The 19,043-nt window shown below is 52.1% G+C and overlaps 1 protein-coding gene across 4 annotated transcripts in view; it reads left to right on the top strand.

Moving 5' to 3' along the window:
• RXRA (retinoid X receptor alpha) overlaps positions 1–19,043 on the top strand; it is a 206,647-nt gene that overhangs the window by 119,454 nt on the left and 68,150 nt on the right. The window contains exon 1 of one of the 4 annotated variants that reach the window (XM_019510777.1): positions 3,947–4,082. The exons of the other annotated variants lie outside the window; for them this stretch is intronic. The gene's annotated coding sequence lies outside the window, so the exon portion shown is untranslated. Of the gene's footprint in view, positions 1–3,946; positions 4,083–19,043 lie in introns of those variants that run through there. 4 annotated transcript variants of the gene reach the window in all.

Raw genomic sequence — 19,043 nt, forward strand, 5'->3', positions numbered from 1 at the left:
ACCTGACATTTGGCCGGGGAGAGCCAGTCTCTGCCCCAAAGAGCTTGCAGCTTAAGGAGACGCCAAAGGGTTGAAGGAGACTCGGCAGCGCAGAGAATAAATTAACTCACTCACTAATGGAGCGGCAGCAGCCCCAGATCTCCCCGTTCCCAACCGGCCACTAAGACCCTCTGGCTTCAAAGCATCTGCAAAAAGCAAGAAAAGCCGGGCATCTTTTGCCTGTCGCTGTCGGCGCATGGGAGGAGGAGGGAGCAGCTATGAGGGAGCTGAGCCACTGGCAGAACAGTTAAAAAATTACTAACTACCTTCCTAATATCATTACATTTCCATGCGAGCAATTGCCTTAATTGCCACAGGGCCGTGGCATGACGGGAAGGGAGTCCGCCTGCTCTCTGCTTTGCCGCAGCTTAGGGGCCGGTCCTCCCTTCTCTGCTCTCCCTATGCTTTTATGCTGGGTGTTATCTGAATAAAAGCAGAAGGAGCGGCTGCCCCATGGCAAGTATAATGCCCCCCTGAGTTCTGGGTCTGATCCAAAGCCAGCTGCGAGTAGTATTTTTTTCCCCCCCATTGACTTTGCTGGGCTTTTGTGTCAGTTGCTAACCAAGAAGCTTCAGACGGCTTGTTTAAAAAAAAAAAAAAGAAAGCATGGGTCTATAGATGAGCCCCCCCATACTGCTTATCTGTGACTTAAATAACTCACCCCCCCGTGCAAATTTGCAAAAGGTGATCAAGGAGAGAGCAAGGGGAGCCCAGGGTGGGGGGAAGGGAGGGACACCCTCCATTATTGACATGGAGGAGTAGATAAGTGCGGGATTTAAAGAGCAAAGAAATCATTATTGAGGGAAGCGTGTAACATGAGCACGGATCCGAGCTGAGAGATCATAATCAGACGTGCGAGGAGAAGCCGAGGCTTATTAATGAACCATCTCGTCTGTTTGTGAGTTGGAAAGGGATGGCCTTAGCAACAGCAGCCAGATGCAGAAGGGGATGGAAGGGCAGGGCTTTTGCTTGGCATTTCCACGGAGAGTCTGGTCCTGAGCAAAGCTCTGGGTTGCCATCCTCCTTTCCCTTACCTAATGCTGCCTTTGCATTCAAATCTTGGGGTCATTCACTCAGCTTGGTCTCTCTTGCTTTGGGTCCAGCAGAGTTACTGCCCAGTCAGTTTATGCCAGTTGAATGTCTAACCCCAGCTGGTTTAAAAGGAGGATGAAGCCGGATACGCAGACATTTGCTACCTGCTGCTGACTGCTCCAGTAGCTACCCAGCTTCTTGTCTGGATTTTGGAGGCGATGCTCAGCTGGCATCTGCCAAGCTTGGGCCATTCCTGGTGCTAGTTTAAATGTCGAGAGACACGGTGACCACAAGGAGATCTGCTCCGAGTCTGGAAAGCACGTGGTATGAAATTAGCTGCTAACGATCATCCCACTTCTGCTTCCCAGTCTCTTGCTTGTTTGTGTCTTGGAGCAAAACACACGCCACCTTCCACTTTGCAAAGCCCATTCCTGCTCACGTGGGCATTGCACGACTCCCAGGTCACTGAGAGATTGAGGGTGTTGCTTGCTCCACGTGAGTCTACATGAGATGCTCAAGCCATGCTTGATGATGATGCCTTTATAGAGGTACTCTTTGGGACCAGGTTCGAAACCATACAGGGGACAGCACCCGCTCTTGTCAGCCAGAGACAGTGACCCCAAGAAGGCAACGCATCCTAAATAGTCTTCACGAAAGGAGGAAATGAGAGCAACCAAAAAAGGCCAACAGTTACTTTCACAAGGGGTCTTCCAGTGACTGAGCTTCTGTTCCAGCCGTTCCACACCATTTATTTTGGAGTAAATCAGCTGGAAAGTGTGGAGGAGATAAGTGGCTAATACTACATGAGATGCGTTATTCTGAAGAGTGCCCTGGATTGTAGGGAGAGCTTATTAATTAGAGGAGCAGAATCTAGATGTGGTGGCTGAACATTGGCTATGGGTGCTGATAGCAGGGAGGACGGCACATTAAACACTAGCTCAGCTTGGGCATTCAGCACCATTTTCATTGAGCTGTTTGTTAGGTCCCTATTTGCCGCGAATTTAGCTTGGTTCCTCGCATGGGGTATGCTCCAGGACAATTTTGCTCTTGCTGGGTTGTATTGGATGCACCGCATCACGAAACTGGCTGTTCTTGGAGTCCTGCTAGTGTGAAAATGGCAGGGGGAAGCCACTCACAAATATTCAGGGTAAAGGTTTGTCACTGCAGGCAGGCTCGACCCAGCCATTTATCCAGGGGAGGTAGGTAGGTATGTGCATATGGCGGGGTTTCCTTTCAGGTAAGGTCACTAAGGCTGGAAAGTTCATAGCATTAAGGACTGCTGTGGCCCTTCCTGTAGCATAACTGGGACCAGCCTTTTGGGCAGGTATGCCACAAGTTAGCCACACACCCTCCCCAAGTGCCTGCGGCTCCAAGTCTGGGGCTGCGAGGAGACCCACAAGGTGGTTCGACATGCTGGCTCAGGGGGAAGGAGGGGCAGCAGGATGTAATGCCGAGCGTATGGCCGGGCAGAAGTGGCTCTGGGACCTCGTCCCAACTTTGTGAACATAGGCAAGCTGCTTCCCCACTCCCTGTTTGCACAGACAGGACAGGTGCTCTTCCCCTATTTCTAGTGTAGGCGATGCATTGCAAAATCCAAAGTGTCATTCTCTCCTCTGTAGATCAGGAGCATCGGGGGGCTGAGCAGGGGGGCTGGACCCGATGGGCTCACGAGGTCCCCGCCAGCCCTAAATTTCAGTGACTCTGTGAATCAGATCCTGCCAGGTTCTGGCAGGGGTCCGGCATACAGAAATGCAGTGCCCTGGGGAGGTGGGAGCTGAGAGTTGCCAGAGGGTTTTGGCCTCTCCAAGTCTTACCATGCTGGATATTGAAAACCCCACTGTTTGCAAAGGCTGAAATGAAGAGGATCCCATCCTTTACCACCGTGCGCCACGGAAATCGCACTGTTGCAATATCCAACCTGCCAGCCCTTGAGAAGAGTGAGGGGGTCTAAGGGAAGCCGAGCATGGGATGCTCCCCCGTTTCTTTCACTGCTCTGGCACTTTGCCCCCTGGCTACCTGTTTGGGGTCTTCCTCCAGGGCTGGGCTTCGTGAGCTGCAGGAGGTTGGGCCACGTGAACACAAGGTACAGCACACAAGGGGTTAAGCCTGTTGTTCCATGGCGGAAAGGTCCGAAAACCAAAGCTTTTATTCAAATCTTCCTCCCCTTCCCAGCCCTGGACCTCTTTATTTATCTGGAGGCTGCCTTGAATGCGAGGAATGCTGGAGCCCACTGGACATTGACCTGACATTGCCAAACTCAATTAACTGAGGCTATCTGATTGGATTTGGCGTATCCTAATTAAGCCTGGACCCCATCCAGAAATGCAAGCCTAGAGGCCACTTTCTACACAGCATGTCCTTCGCTCCCACAGGGTTGCAAAGTGCCCGGGGTCTGCGGGATTTCCAAGCCCCTCCGGTTCTTAGGCTTCGGCGGGGATCAGGAGCCAGCAGCCAGACTGAGCAGGGCAGATCCCCCCACGATATTGCCGGTGCTTTGAAGAAGGTACAGGGGGGTGCAATTCTGCCATCCAGGGAAATCCACGTTTGCCCCATGGCAGAATCAGCTCCTGCCTCTTTCAAGGCAGGTTTCGAGAGGGGAACGGGCTCTTACACAAGGCAACCGGGATTTGGCAGCTATCAGGCCTCATCCTGCAGCACGTAAGCAGCCAGCTTGCTTCTCCCGGGATGTCCTGCCCCAGTGCAGAAAGCGGATGGGCAGGGTGAGGGTAAGAGACTGGCCTTTGCAACGTGCTGCAGCGATGGAGAGGAGCGAGTACCTCCACGCGGTCCCTCCTGCGATTGTCCGGTGCCAGAGACAGAATAGAAGATCACTTGTTTCCAATTAGGTGGTGCTTCTCTTAGGTTTCAGAGACGATGCTTTCTCTGTGGCAGAGGTCACCGATTCTCCAAGGAGACCAGGATCTGGGCCAGGAGAGCAGCTTTCTTGGGTGTCAGCAACCTGCCTCTTTCCCCTGCTCACCTCGTATTTGATTCCAAACCGTGGCACCCAGGTGCGTAACAGTTAGCTGACAGCCGAGGGATTGCCAGCAGGGCTCGGTCTCCACGCTCGACACCATGCCCCTGCTCCTGCCACCAAGCTCCCTGGCCCTGTAGCCATGTCAGGGGTGGCTTCGAAAGGCTACGGGAGGATGGAGGCAAAGAGAAAGGGGCTCATACTTCAGCTATGGGGCAGGAGGGAGGCGGCGATATTACTGCATCAGGTGGGGTTCCCTTGTTGCTTGTGCTGGAAGTCACGGTGCGGCCGGTGGAAAGCAGCTTGTGGGGCATTCGATGCCAGCTGTATGCTGGTGACAGGCACAAACGCCAGCCATGTTGGATCAATTAAACCCCATTATGCCAAGTGGATGACTGTAATTATCTCAAATCTGGATTAATGCATGCACACAGCCCCGTAATATAATCCGTCTGGCTGGAGCTGTTTGTAGGACGCTGTGCATGGAAAACAGACTCAGGAACCCCACAAAATAAGGCAATATCCCTCCCAACTCCTATTCCCGTGTTGCATGGGCATGGTAGGTGGGGTGGAAGCAGGGTGCAACAAGCCTCGTTGCAGCCTGGGCCAAACTCAACCCTGGTGGGTGCAGGTGTGGAGTCATGCTCACCCACAGGTTAGGGCTGACATTGCGTTATGGCAATCCTGGCTTTTTGTAGGCCCTATATGGCGGTCAGCGCGGACCAGGGGAGAATACCGCAGGTACGGGCCGTACATAAGACATCTGTAAGTAAGCAGCTTCCATCACCCATCTGGACATGCATGTTTGGCAGCAAGGGATGATCAGTGCTGTATATAAAGGACCCACAGTAAAGGACCCACAGTATGATTCAGGATACAGGCAGCCATGGGGAAGGCTCTGTAAGTGAGACTGGGTGCTTCTTGACTTACACCCACAGGTGCTTTAGCCCAGAGGGTGCATGAATGAGGTGAACCCACCTCCCCCCATGGCCTTCTGCATTACTTCTGTGCCAGGCGGGAGGTCAGATGCCAGAGTGGACCCTGCACTATGGCAAGGGGCCGGTCTGGGTTCGTGGCAGCCCGGACCTGCCATGCGGATGCTGTAAATATTATTTTGTTGTGTCTGGCAGTCCTGAGGGCCTCTGATCCATGTCTGCTATTAATAAAAAATCCCTTAGATTCCTAAGGGTGCTTTTCACCACCCAAAAAGGCCTCAAGTGGCACTGACATCCATCAGCAGCCAGTTGCAACCTGTGTCATTTGGTGCAGTTTGACCACCTCTTGGTGATCTTGGCCTTGATACTCTGGCCCCAGGAGGGTTGTCCTCTGTGAAAATATGGACAGCATCTTGGCTCCGACTTGCCTTAGCATGGAGGAGTGGGAAGACTGTGTTTTCAAAGGGTTAACACCCCCTGCCCTAGCTGCTAGCAGTTCATGTTACCCATTGGAGAGCTCACTAACACCAGCCACCCTTGCACTGGTTGCTACTGTAATGGATCTGTTTGCAGACAGGGAGCCTGAATGCTGAGACCAGGGCTGGGCAGAAGGAGGTCAAGAAGGTTTGGGCCAGGTTTACCCTTGATTTGCTAAATCAACACCGCTGGCTTGATGTGGGAGAGGGTTAGCTTTCCTCCCCACCCCCCGGCTCCGGCCTCAGAGAGACATATAGCAACTGCGCCACCTTCCTCGTCGTTCAGATCACTACGGTTATTCATCTGTTTTCCAGCGGCATAGAGAGTCCCGGGCCAAAGTCACTTTGTGCTTGGTGCCCTACACCTCCACCTTAAAAACAGTGCCCTGAAGACCTTGCAATTTAATGGATTAGCTCGATCCCATAAGACAAGAAGGGTGGATCTCCCCATTTTGCAGAAGGAACACTGAGGCACACAGTGACTGTGTTGCTCAGAAGACCTCTGTGCTGAACCCAAGGCCAGATTTTCCAAAGGGCTTTGCACAAAGAGTGACCCCTAGGACACAAAGCCTCCTTCCTGGCCCAGAGCGGATCCCAGCTCTTCCAGTCTGGCACGCCTTCACCCTACAGCCCTCTTTCCCTCCATGCCTCTGTTGTAGAGAAATAGCCCCAAGGCAACCTGCTCCTTTGCTGGAGACAGCCGGTCCTAAAATAGCTGGGAACCACCCCAGCCCAGCTTGCAAAGCCCCCTCCCCACACAGACTTGCTTTCCTGGAGGGATCGGCGTTCACTTCTTTGGCAGATGAACGCAAAAACTGAACAGCGACCTGGCCCCATCCCCAGCGCCGCCGCGGCAGGCCATGCACCTCTGGAGGAGGGCATCTGGCTGGGGGAAGGTGGGAGGCTAATCGAAGTCCTCCCACCCAAGCCTCACGGCTGCTCCAGGTGGAAGTGAAAGGCGCCTTTCCAAAAAGAGCCGGGCAAAGCAGACCTATCGCTGTGGCGGCTGGTGTGCAGCACGCGTGGGCCTTGTTATCGCGAGGGCCTTCGGGACACGCAGCGTGAAACCGAATCCTGTTCTTTTTCTCGGCAGAACGACCCCCCGTTTCCAGCTCCCCCCTCGGAAACACGGCCTGTTGAAGCCTGATCTGCTCCGAGCATAGCAAGGGCAATGAGATCGTTTCTAATTTGCCCGTAGCCCATCAAAGAGCTGTTGTGTGTAATTAAAAGGCCATAATCATCTGCGGTGACCTGTGGGGCTGCAATGCATTCCCCTCCGAGAGCAGCCACGCAGCCGGCAGCCACGGAGGCTGCCGAGGGCTTGGAGGGGGAGCCTGGACTACGCACGCCATCTCAGTGCAAACAAATCCCGCTCTGCTGGTTCCTTGCAGGGCAAGCGGCCGCCGTTAGTGGATGCTGCCTGTTCCCTAGGAAAGGCTGGATGCTCTGCATTGCAGACCCTGTCTGTTCTGCATCGTCCCCACCCCAGACTCAGCTGCAGCAGGAAGCTGGGGTGAATGCCACCTTTGGTGCCATTCTCCCCCCTTTTTGCCTCCAGGTTTCTTGTAGGGGCAGGTAGGCAATCATCCCTCCATGCCCGTCACCCCCTTCTTTGCTCCACGGGATAATTTGAGCTGAGGCGGAAGAGGTGCCCCTCGGGAGGAGCTTGGTCTCGGGGTGGGTGACCCATTTGGCATCTGCGCTGAGTTTGCTCCTGGCTGCCGTTTGGAGGGATTAACAGCAGCAGCGCAGAAACGCAGCAATGAAGGATCAAACCCTGTGCTTTGCAAGCCAGGCAAAGTTACGGGCTCCTCGGCTTCCCCTAGCTGTGTCACCTGCCTCCACACACTGCTCTGGGATGGAAGTGGCCATACCGGGCTACTCCTCTGGGGCAGGCTCTGGGGTTCATCTGGGATCTCCTACTTCCTTTGCTTTGTGTTCAAAAGCAGGAGTAAGCCGAGAGGTTGGTGCAAAAGCAAAACCTGGTCTATTGCTAGCTGCCCCTGCCAGCTTGTCTTCTTCCTCCATGCATTGGTGTGGTTTGGGCTTCACACGCAGATTATTGTGGTGCCTTGTGGGATGCTGGAGGACAACAGCCCCGAGGAAATGCATCCCTGGATGTAACTGCATTCAGCATCGGCAGAGCAGACCCAGGAAGAGAGCGGAAATAGATATAAAATGATGCAGCAGTTTGAGATTATTAGCACCCAGTCTAGCACGTGCAAGGGAGGGTGTTGGGGCCGTTCTCTGCCACCAACTCCCAAGGAGACCCTCTGGCAAGTCTCTTAGCCGGTGTGTCTCAGCGGTGACGCCGCCTGACCTAGGATCAGTAACGTAGAGATCCTGAGATGCTGTCGCATGGTGCTGAGGGGAGCTAAATGAGCCGCCATGGGCAGAGCTGGCCTCGCTGGTGCTCACAGACTGGGCCTTGCACTGCCAGCTTCTCGTTTCCCGGGGTGGCCGGGATGCACGGGGGGAGACGGCCCGACGGCTCCGAACGACCAGACAGCCACTAGCAGCGACAGCAAGTCAGGACTGAAAGGGTCCCCGCATTTACCCACTGAAAAACCGCTGCTGGCCCAAGAGCTGCTGGGAGCCAGCACTACACTGCAGCTATTATTGCCTCCTGCGACAGTGGGTTCCCAGCCAGTAAATTAGGGGCACTTGCTGAGAGACGCTGACAGCAGAACAGAGCGCATTGTACGAGCGAGGACAGCGCCGGCCCGGAGGCCTGAAATAGGAGCCTGTAATTTTTCAGGGCTGTTGTGACATCTTTGCACAAGCGTGTGATTGAGTCACATTTGCTTTATCAGCAGAATCCTTGTTTGCTTCAGTGCCCCCTCCCTTCCCCCATTGGCCTGGGCTTTTTCCCGTGGTGCTCCGGCGCTTAGGAAGGGCCAAGTTTTGAAGCCCGTTCTCTCTCTCCCCCGCCCCCTTCCCCTGTTTCGTTAACGTTTCAATTTCCCTTCTCTCTCTCAACTCCTCGCCCTTTCCATGCTTCAGAGGGAAGTGCTCGTGTTTCCTGCTCCTGCCCTTCACCGTGCAGCCCCCTACCGCACTACTGAGCAGGGCTTCAGTCCTTTGGGGTTAGAGTCTCTTCTCATTTACTCAGCCCCCACCCCGGCAGAAAGACCCAACGTGTCACCCTGGGCACCGTCCGTCTTTGCTCAGTGTTCAGCAAAAAAGCAAAGCAACTGGTGGGAAGCGCGAGGAAGGGGGCAGAGAGTCAGACTGAAAGCACAGGAGGATGTCGCAGCATCCCGTAGGTTAGGATGGGTGGAGATGCTTGGGATGAGAACGAGGATGCAGGGTTTAAATGCAGTGTGTGCACAGACCACTTTTTTTTTGCGCAGACCATTTTTTTTTTTTTGCTTGGAAGAGCCAAACAGGGAAGTCGGTAACATCCGCGCATGATTGACAGGGCAGTGCAGGGAGGGAAGGATGGGACACGAGAAAGTCCCCGCGCCGCTGGAAAGCTCCGAGCGATCTCCTTCTGCATTGTTTGTCCTTGCCACGTTCCCACTCGGGGATGGGAATAGCCCCTCCAGGCTTCCTGTTGGACCCGCGACTCTGGCACAGGGTAGGGTTTTCCGTGGGATCCCACGGGGTTGTGACGACAGCAGCCTTCAGCCTGCTCTGCAATTAACTCTTCCTCTCCGGCTGCGCTGCAGCCTCTTCCCATGGACATGCATGCCTAGGACCTACCTTCCAGCTCCCATTGCACGGGCTGCCCGGGATGCTTCGCTCTCAGGAAGAATTCCTGTTTCACGGCAGGGAAACTGAGGCAAGAAACAAAAGGAGCCGTGTTGCCAAGTGTGTCCTGCTTTCGAGTGCCTGTCTCGTCAGCAAGGACTGCATTTAGCTCCCCTGGAAAAATCAGACCCTTGAGTCTTGGACTGGGCTGCCAAAACGAAAGCACTGGAAATCAGTGAGATTTGTGTCTGAGCGAGCTTGTGGCCAAGCTGGGAAGAAAACCCGCGGTCTCTTGAGTCCTGACCTGGGCTTTAACCACAAAGGTCTTCCTTCCTCTGGGCTCTGGTCCATTCTAATTTTACTCGCTCGGGCCCTCCCGGCCCTATATTGTATCCGGGACGTCATGAAGAGCATAACGAGTGCAAGCAAGCGCCGAAGCCAGATGGGCCGACGTGTCAGCCACTGTACTGAGCCGTGGTAAAGGGTACGGAGCCCGCAGCTTGGCTGATCTCTCACCACCTGGAGTTTCTGGGGGAAATGCTGGCTAAAAAGGCAAAAAAATCTTCCCCATCCAGACTGTGGAAAAAGATGCATTTAGGTTTTGGCTTCTTTTGTTGGAGGAAAGCAGGATGCTTCATTGAACCTATATGGGGGGTAGCGGTTGGGCTGGGCTGGGCTGGGCAGGGATTAGCGTGCAGCCTTACAGTGGAGCAGCTCCTAGTCGGTGCTGTGATTTCAATCCATGTCCCTTGTCATGTCACCCAGCCATCTGAAACTAAAACGCTTGGAATGGAGGTGTCTTAGCAGGGAGAGGGTACCACATGCTGCGTAGTGAGGAAAAGAGTCCCCAGAGATGCCAAGTGAAGGGTGATTTTCCTAGAGCCTGGCAAGACAGAGACCCAGCCTTTTTATTGGTGACAGTCCCGAAATTCAGGCCAGCTTTAGGCACGTTCACTGAGTCTCGTTCTGAATGACCCCAGAGCCAAGTTTTTGGGCTGGATTGAGAGGCTTTAGATGAGACACTGTGGCTGCATTCGTGTTTGGCTTTGAGGTTAACTTTAGTCAAAGTCAAATGCTGTGGGGCGAACCCGTCTAGCCCCAAACGCAGGGAAAATCAGCGTCTTGGTGAATGCAACTCACTGTGCAAATGTTGCACAACTTTGCACCCAGGAAAGTCCCAGTCAGCCCTGGGCACTCACAACCTGGGAGTCAGGCTCCCAAAATACTCCGAGAGATGGATTTAAAAAGAAAAAAGGAATCAAGAAGATTTTAAAGAAGCACTGAGCACATTCTTTTCATTTGCCTCGCGGATGATGGACATTTAATGGAGCCTGAGGTCTCATTTTCAAGCTCTTCTCTGCAACTAGGAGGACTAGAAATGTACTTGGAAAAAAAAAATAAGAGTGCAGATTTCTGTGAAATCCTAGAAGCTGGGGCTGTAGGTAAATGGCCAGCTACGGTGATAAGCAGCAGCACAGTTTGGATGAAGTGGCTATATAGGGGATTTGGGCACATGACTGCCTGCAAATGCAGGATGTCCCTTCCTGTCCTGTGCTGGTTTTCTTCATGGTGATGGGATACAAATAGCAATACCAGGGCAGAGGCTAGTCAGCATCTATGCCTTTCTCTCGCACACACAGGGTTTGGGCACAGGCTCCAGATTGCAAACTGTGACCTTATTGCCACGGAGAAAGCCACGTCTGCCTTTCCTGGTAGGATGGGATAAGCTTTCCTGAGAGGGCTAGGAGAAATTGCAGTGCCTCGAGAGGAGAGGGTGTGATGGACTCCACGCCAGGAAGGAGTATCTCTGCTAAAGCCTGTGGGTTAGAAGCCATTTAAAATGCCATGTTCACTCCTTGTTGCTGTCTGTGGTCAGGGATAAAAGTAAAGTACTAACATCTTGTGGCATTTTTTGCATGAATGCTAGAGTCTGCCTTGATGTCTGACCCAAATCTCAGTTTCAGCGGTTGCTTTCTAGGTGGCCCAAACTTTTCCCAAACTCTCACAGTGGCATGCAGCATTCCCCATTGCGCCATTGTGTAACGATGCTGCGTGCTGCCAGGCTCCACCCTTGTGGCACTTGGATTTTGGAGGTGGCTCTTATGATCCCTGCATGCACATTAGCAAAGTCTGCCAACCGCTTTGAGCTCTTCAGATGAATGGTTCGCTAGGAAAGGTTGGATGGGATTGCATGGCTTTATGGACAGATCTTTCCTATGTGCCACGTTCAAGAGGAGCTCAGCTCCCCACAGAGACCCCACAAGGAGGGGCTGGATTTTGGAAAGCTCGGTCCATTGGGTGCACGATGGTGCTGAGCTGTTTTGAAAACCTGAGTACATCCCAGCAAGAACTGCTTGCTTGGACCGGCCTGACTAGCTTTGAAAATCTGGCTCTGGTGGCGACTGCCTGTTTGGTCCCTAGAGCTGCGAATGCTCAATGCAGTGAGTGGTGTGAAGGCAGGGGAGTGACAACCCAAATTTAGCACTTCCTGCTAGTGACTACCCAGAATTGATCTGCTTTCTGATTAAGGAGGAAGAGAGGCAGGGAGGAAAAGAAAAATAAAAGAGGAAGTGCTGAGATAGGCTCCGGGCCGCTTTATAAATCTGCGGTGGGCACGTGGGGCGTCTAAACAGGCCTCCCAACTTGCCTGCCCGCCTGAGGTGCGGCACCGCAAAGCCGTTCTGTCCTTGCTGTGACGTGTCATCCTGATTTTGCCCCCAGCAGCCGGAAGCACAGGTACAAGCATCTCTTGCAACTCGATTTTCTGAGCTGACTTCCTCTCTCTCACATGCATCAAAACCAGCCACCCGTTGACGAAAAACCATGCTTAAAGGCAGGTCCACTCTAGCAAAGAGTCACCAGTGCGGCTGTGCAGGGAAATGCACTGCGCCCAGGCTTGTGCCACCACACAAATGTTTTTTTCTAAAAAAAGCCATATCATAGCCTTAATACTAACCCAGCAAAAGTTTTAGAGGGGGGGGGATAGCCAGAAGGCTAATTTGGATACAGAGAGACACAGCAGGACAGATGCACACAGTAAAAGAAGAAACACCTCCATGCCGCCAAAATGAAAAAATGCCATGGAAAAATCACCGTATGAGAGCTGTTACTCCCAGACGCTTTCGGTGCTGCACCTACATGAAGGGCTTTTGCTGATGGCAGCTGTTTTAGTCGCTCCTTGCCACTCACCATCATAGCTGTGCCACCAAAAATTCATAATGTAGACCTCATCCCAATCTCTGTGCCTCAGTTGCTCATCTATGAAACAGGGATGATAGCAGTGCCACAAGCCCTCCTCCCAAGGGTGGCAGAAGGCTAAGTATAATTTGATTATGAGGTGCTTGGATATTGGAGCATTAAGGACCATATTGGTACTTGAGATACATAGAATAAGGTTCTTGATCTCTGCAGTGGACCGGATCCAATCTTCTGGATCCTTGAACCTTGCAAAAAAGCCAATTTGCACCTTGCAGCACATGGCTTCATGGTTGGTGAGAAGAACAGGATTTCAGCACGTCATGTTTGGCTTCCTATCGGTGGGTGCTCTGAGACTATGTGAAGACTGTCTGTACTCAGTGTAGGAAAAGTAAGAGTCTGAGAAAATAGTTGCAATTTCAGAATGGGAGGAGAGGGGAAAATGCCTCAATAATGTGTTTTTCTTTTCTTTTTCCCTTCCAATTTAGAAACAGACATACCAAACACAGAGTTTATTTTGGTCTTAAACTAGTCATACAAGACTATTTCAAATGACAAAACTCCATAAGAAAAATGAACAGTGCATACCAGGTGAATAACTATTTCCTTTGTTTAACTCAAAATGTGCTTTGAGAATGTTCCCTCTGCCTGGTCCTCTTAACTGAAGTCCAGACGGCACCCGTCAGTTTTGCATTCACCTTTTTAGGGACTTTTTAAAATCTGGAATTCTATTCCTTTTTTGTTTTATGTCTGCAAACAGGCAACATGTTTGCATGGCTGTAATTGGTATTACTCCAGGGGACAAGAGTAGCAGACAGACAACAAAAAGCCTGAAAATCAGGGTCATCTTGTCCTGCCTTATGCAGATTATCCTTGAGAAGATCTGAGTCAAACTCTGTGTGTGTAAATGGCATTGATACAGGTGCTGTTTATGTCCACCCCTAGAACACCATTTGCTTAAGGCGAACCCTGTTTCCCTGTAATAAAAAGGTGCAATTGCACCCATTCACTGTATAAGCTATTCTGAAATAGCTGAACATCTGCCCGTTCCTGATCCTAAAGTCATTTACATGGGTTTACAGAAGCAAGGGAAATTACACCAGGATATGTGATTGTCTGTGTGCTTGTCCAAACTCAGTTATATGGCTTCATCGTTGCTCGAGGTTTTACAGAAAGGCTGGTTACCTGGTCTCACGGCATCGTCCTAACTGCTGCACCTTCCTTTGATGGGACCCTGACGTGATGAATGAATGCAACTGCCTTCACATAGCCTATACTTGTTGGTGCATGTCTGGTCACAGGAACTCATTTGTCCCCACCAGAATGCTGCCTCGAACCAAGCAGGATGTGGCCAGGGTTGGGGATGGGAAGAGGCAAAATAATCCAGTCTAGGTGAGCAATATCTGTTTTTAAGTCCTGCGGTACGATGATTCCCCCTGGGCTCGTCTACATGAGACACTGTAATGCGCAGAAGACTATTCTGTTCTATTACTTAATAAAAATATAGGCTAGTCATACTTAATACTATTCTATTAGTGTGTCATGGCAAAAACTGTGCTAATGCACAGGAGAATTCATCTACTGTGCATTAAGCGTTTCAAAAAACGTTCACCTTTGCTAGCGCGCCTTTATGTAGTACCTCATATTAGAGGTACTAAACTTAATGCGCAGTAGGAAAGGCACATTAATGAACATGGAGATGTGCCCTCTGTAGTGATATTGAAGAAATAGATTTCCTCTCTGTATGTTTAAATGGGTTTCTTTTCAGTGCAATACTTTCAGGACAGAGGCTTTGCGTTCTGAAGGCTACGTGTGGGGAGAAATCAGTTGAGAGAGTGGGAAACAAAAGAGGAAAGGAAAGGGCAAATAATCTAAGGGGGAAGAAACCATCAGGAAGGGAGAAGATGAGAAACAGACTGAAAAGCAGAGCTGTTTGCCATAGTGCCAGTGTCTGGTATGAAAATTGGTTGGTTATGCTTCTCGGGAGCTCGTTCTCCGGCCTGGTGTCTTCCTGCACGGAAGGACGTAGGATAAGAAGGGCTTGCACCTGCGGCAGCGCTGATGGAGAACTTGAGTCTTCAGGCGCCCTATTGTGAAGGCCAGCTGCAAAAGTCAACTGAGTAGGCACAACAGGGACCTCTCCAGTTTCCGCCTGCATCTGGTTCTGCGTGCCAGGCTGTGTCTTACTTCTCCTTGTGTGGGGCTGACTTTGCACAAGTGGGGAGAGGGGGCAGAGTGACCTGAAAGAGAGGGCGAGGATGCAGGCACTCGGGCGTCCATGTGTTCCTGGTCACCGGGTTGGGCCTGCTGTGTATTATTGTAGAGCTGTTATAGCCTGCTTGGGCCTCGGAAGTGAGCAAGCAGCGTGTCAAAGAACAGCCCCGGCATGCAAAGGTGTAGTCCAGAAAGGGTTAATTTCTCATGATATCGTCTCTCCCTTCCCCTTTTGATTTTTAGTAGAGCCAGCTGTGTGCGCCAGGGGGGAAGGCATTTGCTTTCCCTCGTCCCCCTGGTTTTAATAAGCTCAGAGTCCTTTCAAGCATCCTTGCACTGATGGCTTTGAGCGAAGGTGGCAGGGGAAGAAGCAAGGGAGGATCTTCCCCAGCTCCCAGTGCAAATCAAAGCCTTCAGGTCACAGCGCTCCTCCATGACCATCTGGTGCACGTGGCATGTACAAACATCGAGCTTCTGGGACCATTTTTCTTTCTCTTCCTGCTGCTGCTTCTGCATTCTCGCCCCAAGACGAGAAAAGGGGCTTCTCTGGATGAGACCTGACTTTGAAAGCTGCATCAGGGTTTTGCCAGGTCAGCTGTAGACGCACACGCAACTTTGCTCCTCCAGCTTCCTTGGCACCTTGACTAACGATTTTCCCAGGACAGAACTTAGGTGCGAGAAACAATTGTGCTAGAGCCCAGGGGATGGGAATACCGGTGTGTGGAGGGTGGGTATTTTGAGTAGATTTTCATTTATTCATTTGTTTGGAGTCTATGCAAATTCAGCACCGATGAAGGACCCCGGCCTGACTGCCTTGGAGGTGACTGGCCCTGGATTGATGCGGAGGGCGGTAATGGCCCAACTTCTACATCCACGTGCCTTCACCCAGCCACGTAGGAGTGAGTTCAGTCCCGAGGGTCTGTCCAGCCCTCGGCTTTTTGACTGCGGGCAGTTAGTGTCAGCGGATTACTTTGTGGCATGGATACTCCTCTGCCGTGGCTGAGCTATGTAAGACCCACCAAACCCACTGCACGTGGGTCACCGAGAAGAGGACAGCCTTCGCTGACCCCCTACTCAGGGACTGACAAGGATAAGGCTCCTTCCCAACTCACTGAGCCATTCAGCTCTCATCACACCCAGAAGGTTTGGGATACTGCAGGTTCACACGAGATCAGAGCTTTTATTTATATGGGGGAGGGACTGCAAGATCATGCGGCCATAAAAAAAACCCACAGTGCAAAATGTATCTCAGCCCTGCATCCAGCTGCAGTCACAATCCTGCATGAACATGAGGACTGATTTGGTTTGTGGCCTAGGAGCTCTCTTGCTCTCGGTTTTTCTATGTCGCATTTTATTTCTGTTATACATTTTGACAGTCGTATACTCACAGATTTAAAGCTACATTTTAGACAGCGCAGGGCAAGAGGATGTTTGTGTTAGGATTTGAAGGCTCAGGGGTGAGGGTCACACTGCTATTGAAAAAAATTATATAGGTTCAAATTTGGGAGTGTTCAATCCTGGGACTTCGGTCCAGGAGCCTCTCCACTAAAAGCCTGCATGCGTACGCAAGAGCACGCCTGTGGATTAACACTTCCCTCCCCCCATACGCATCCAGGCACGCACAGTGGCGCAGCCATCCGACACAGCCCAGCACAAAAGATTTGTCCTCTTTCGTTTTGCCTGGAGGACTTTTGCAAGAGTAGCTCCCCCCCCTCCAAAAAAAACCCCAAACCAAAACTCACGCCCAGTTCCTGGGAATGCATCTGCCTGGAGAGTGCAGCGTGTAAACAGGATGAGTAATATCAGCCAGTTCAGGAGTCTGCGTGTATGCACGTGCGTCCACGTGCATGTGTGTGTGCTCACGCCCGATGTACGGGTTAGCCATGGGTTCTAATTTTACTACAAGTTGCTGTACGCCCAGGGCAAGACCCTTGGACTGCAGGCTTGGCCGTGGACCTCCTTTGTTTTCAGCTGCTTTCCAGGGCTGCTGGGTGTGGGCTGGTGTCGTCTAACCTTCCTGCGACCTTCCCCCCTTAGTGCATTTGCTTTTAATATTCAGGACCTGGGTTTTCAAAGGAAAGACCCTCCCTGCCCCTGACCCAGGTTCCCTTCCTTCGCTCCCCGTTCACAGGCCTTTTTGTCCCCCCTTCACCTCTGCTGGGAGGAGATTCAAGCAGGGTCCATTTCTTCAGTGCAGCCTTGTGCACAGGTGTGGGACAGTCCAGGCTGGCTTCCTCCAGCTGGGGTTCGCAAGTTAGTCCTCATCTCTGGTACCCAGGTTGTAGCTGTATGGGTTTAAAGGAAAAAGCAATCAGGACTCATGGTTAGAGGCGATATCTTTTATTAGACCGGCTAGATTTTTGCAAAAAAATTAAAGAAATGATTTTGCAAAAATCTAGTTGGTCTAAGAAAAGCTGTCACCTCTACCACGAGCCCTGATTGCTTTTTTCTCATCTCTGGGGCATTTGACCCATTTGGTCACCATTTCTTGCTGTCCTGCCCTTAATGCCCAGATTCAGCCCGGATGCAGCTCAGGCAGCTGCAGAGCAGGTGACCTTGGCATTGTCCCACCAAGTGGCCTATGCATGCCCGGGAGGGAAGAAATATCTTCTGAGGTTGAAGGATGGGTCTGTGCAGTCCTGTTGAATCCTTGCCTCTTTACTGAAATATATCTGACCACAGGTTAGCCTGACGGAGCATAGACGGTGCAGTTGTTAGAGAAGCTGGAGCAGCAGAGAGTGCAAACTGCACGTGCAAGATCATGCCACCGTGCTTGTGCCCCCAGGGAGTGGGTATGAGACCCTCTCAGTTTATTACACGGTTGCTCGGGGGCATAGGCAAAAGAGACGGCGGGGGAGGTAGGGCTTATAGCTAAACCCGAACAGGAATCCTTTGTGTAATCACAGCTGCTCCGATGGCCGGAAGCAGGAGCACCAGATGGAGTGGGGATTCCTCTCGCATGATTCAGGGATGCTGGGTGGTACTGGCGGTGGGGAACACCTCCACTGGTGTCACGGCAAGGTCCCATCACTTGCTAAAGAGCACGGGGTCTTCTCGGTGGGAGGCATTTCATGAGGGCCCATGCTTGCTTTTGTCGTCAGGCCAGTCAAAACCCTCCGGCTTTTTCCTCGGGCCAGTTTATTCTTTCATTTGGCTGTGGAGAGAGCGGTGCTTTTGGGAGCCAAGCTGATGGAGCCCGGGGAAGGAAACAGAGTGGCCCTGTGCTCCATCCTGGGTCGCACATGGGGGGCATTTTGATTCAGCGTCCTGCTGCAAGCACGGGAGATGCTGCTAGCCAAGCCCCTGCCAGGGGGAAGCGGAGGGATGCTCGAGTGGAGTGAGTCGTTCGAGGTATTTGTCCACGTGTGGTCCCCACCACTGCGGTCTCCGAGCCAGGAGCTGAATGCAGCCGCCCCAAGTCCCCGGCCTGGGTTGTAACACAAGACCATCCTTCCTGTGAACTCTTTCTGAACCAAGCAGCCGGGAGCACGGGAGCCAAGCCGTGATCCATGTTAAATGCCCCGAAGCCACAAGAAACTTGCTGGTGTTCAGGTTCTGTTGCAAATGTCTCGCTCGGGCCAAGTGACACAGAGGGCTTTGCTGAGGGCTCCTGGCTGACTTGGGACCAGCTGATGCTTTTTTTTTTTTGTGCATCAAACCATTGCAAAATTCACGGTGTCCAACACATACCTACAACTTAGTTCTTTCCCTGGGACCACATGGGACGTTTGCAGCGTCTCTTGTATTAGGGACCCTGGAACCGGCGTTGTTCTCTTCCCCGTGCTTTAGCAGCGGAGGGTTTATATATGAGTTCACAGTGCAGACCCTCAGGGTGACCTGGGGACTGTCTATGAGCCCAGGGCATTCAGGGAGCCTGGAAAGGAGATGCTCTGCTCCACGTATTTCTGACTGAGTAAAAAATAAGGCATCCACGCTGCAGGCCGTGCAACCCACAGCCTTGCAACGTCACCCTGCCTAGCAGGGAAGGAAACCTGCTCTGAAAATGTCGCAACTTTGCTTGCCACTCCTGTTTTTCTGAACCTAATCCCTTCCCTTTTTGTCTTTGAGCCCCTTAGGATCCGGTTTCTGGCTCTTGTCTGGGAGGTTCAAGAATTCATAGTTTCATAGTTGGTTGGGTCAGAAAGGACCTGAGCAGATCATCGAGTCCGACCCCCTGCCGTGGCAGGAAAGAGTACTGGGGTCAAACAACCCCAGCAAGGTGTTCATCTAGCCTTGTCTTAAACACCCCCAGGTAGGAGCCAGCACCACTTGGCTTGGAAGTCGGTTCCAGATCCTAGCCACCCTGACCGTGAAGTAGCGCCTCCTGATATCTAGCCTAAATCTCTCCTCTGCCAGACCGTTATTCCTGGTCACTCCTGGCGGTGCTCGGGGGAACAGGGACTCCCCCAATGCCTGCTGGTCCCCTCTGACTAGTTTGTAACAGGCCACAGGATCCCCCCTCAGCCTTCTCTTGTGGAGGCTGAA

This window comes from Gavialis gangeticus, unplaced genomic scaffold (assembly GCF_001723915.1).
Source record: "Gavialis gangeticus isolate Ggan-Ray unplaced genomic scaffold, GavGan_comp1, whole genome shotgun sequence".
Classification (NCBI taxonomy): domain Eukaryota; kingdom Metazoa; phylum Chordata; order Crocodylia; family Gavialidae; genus Gavialis; species Gavialis gangeticus.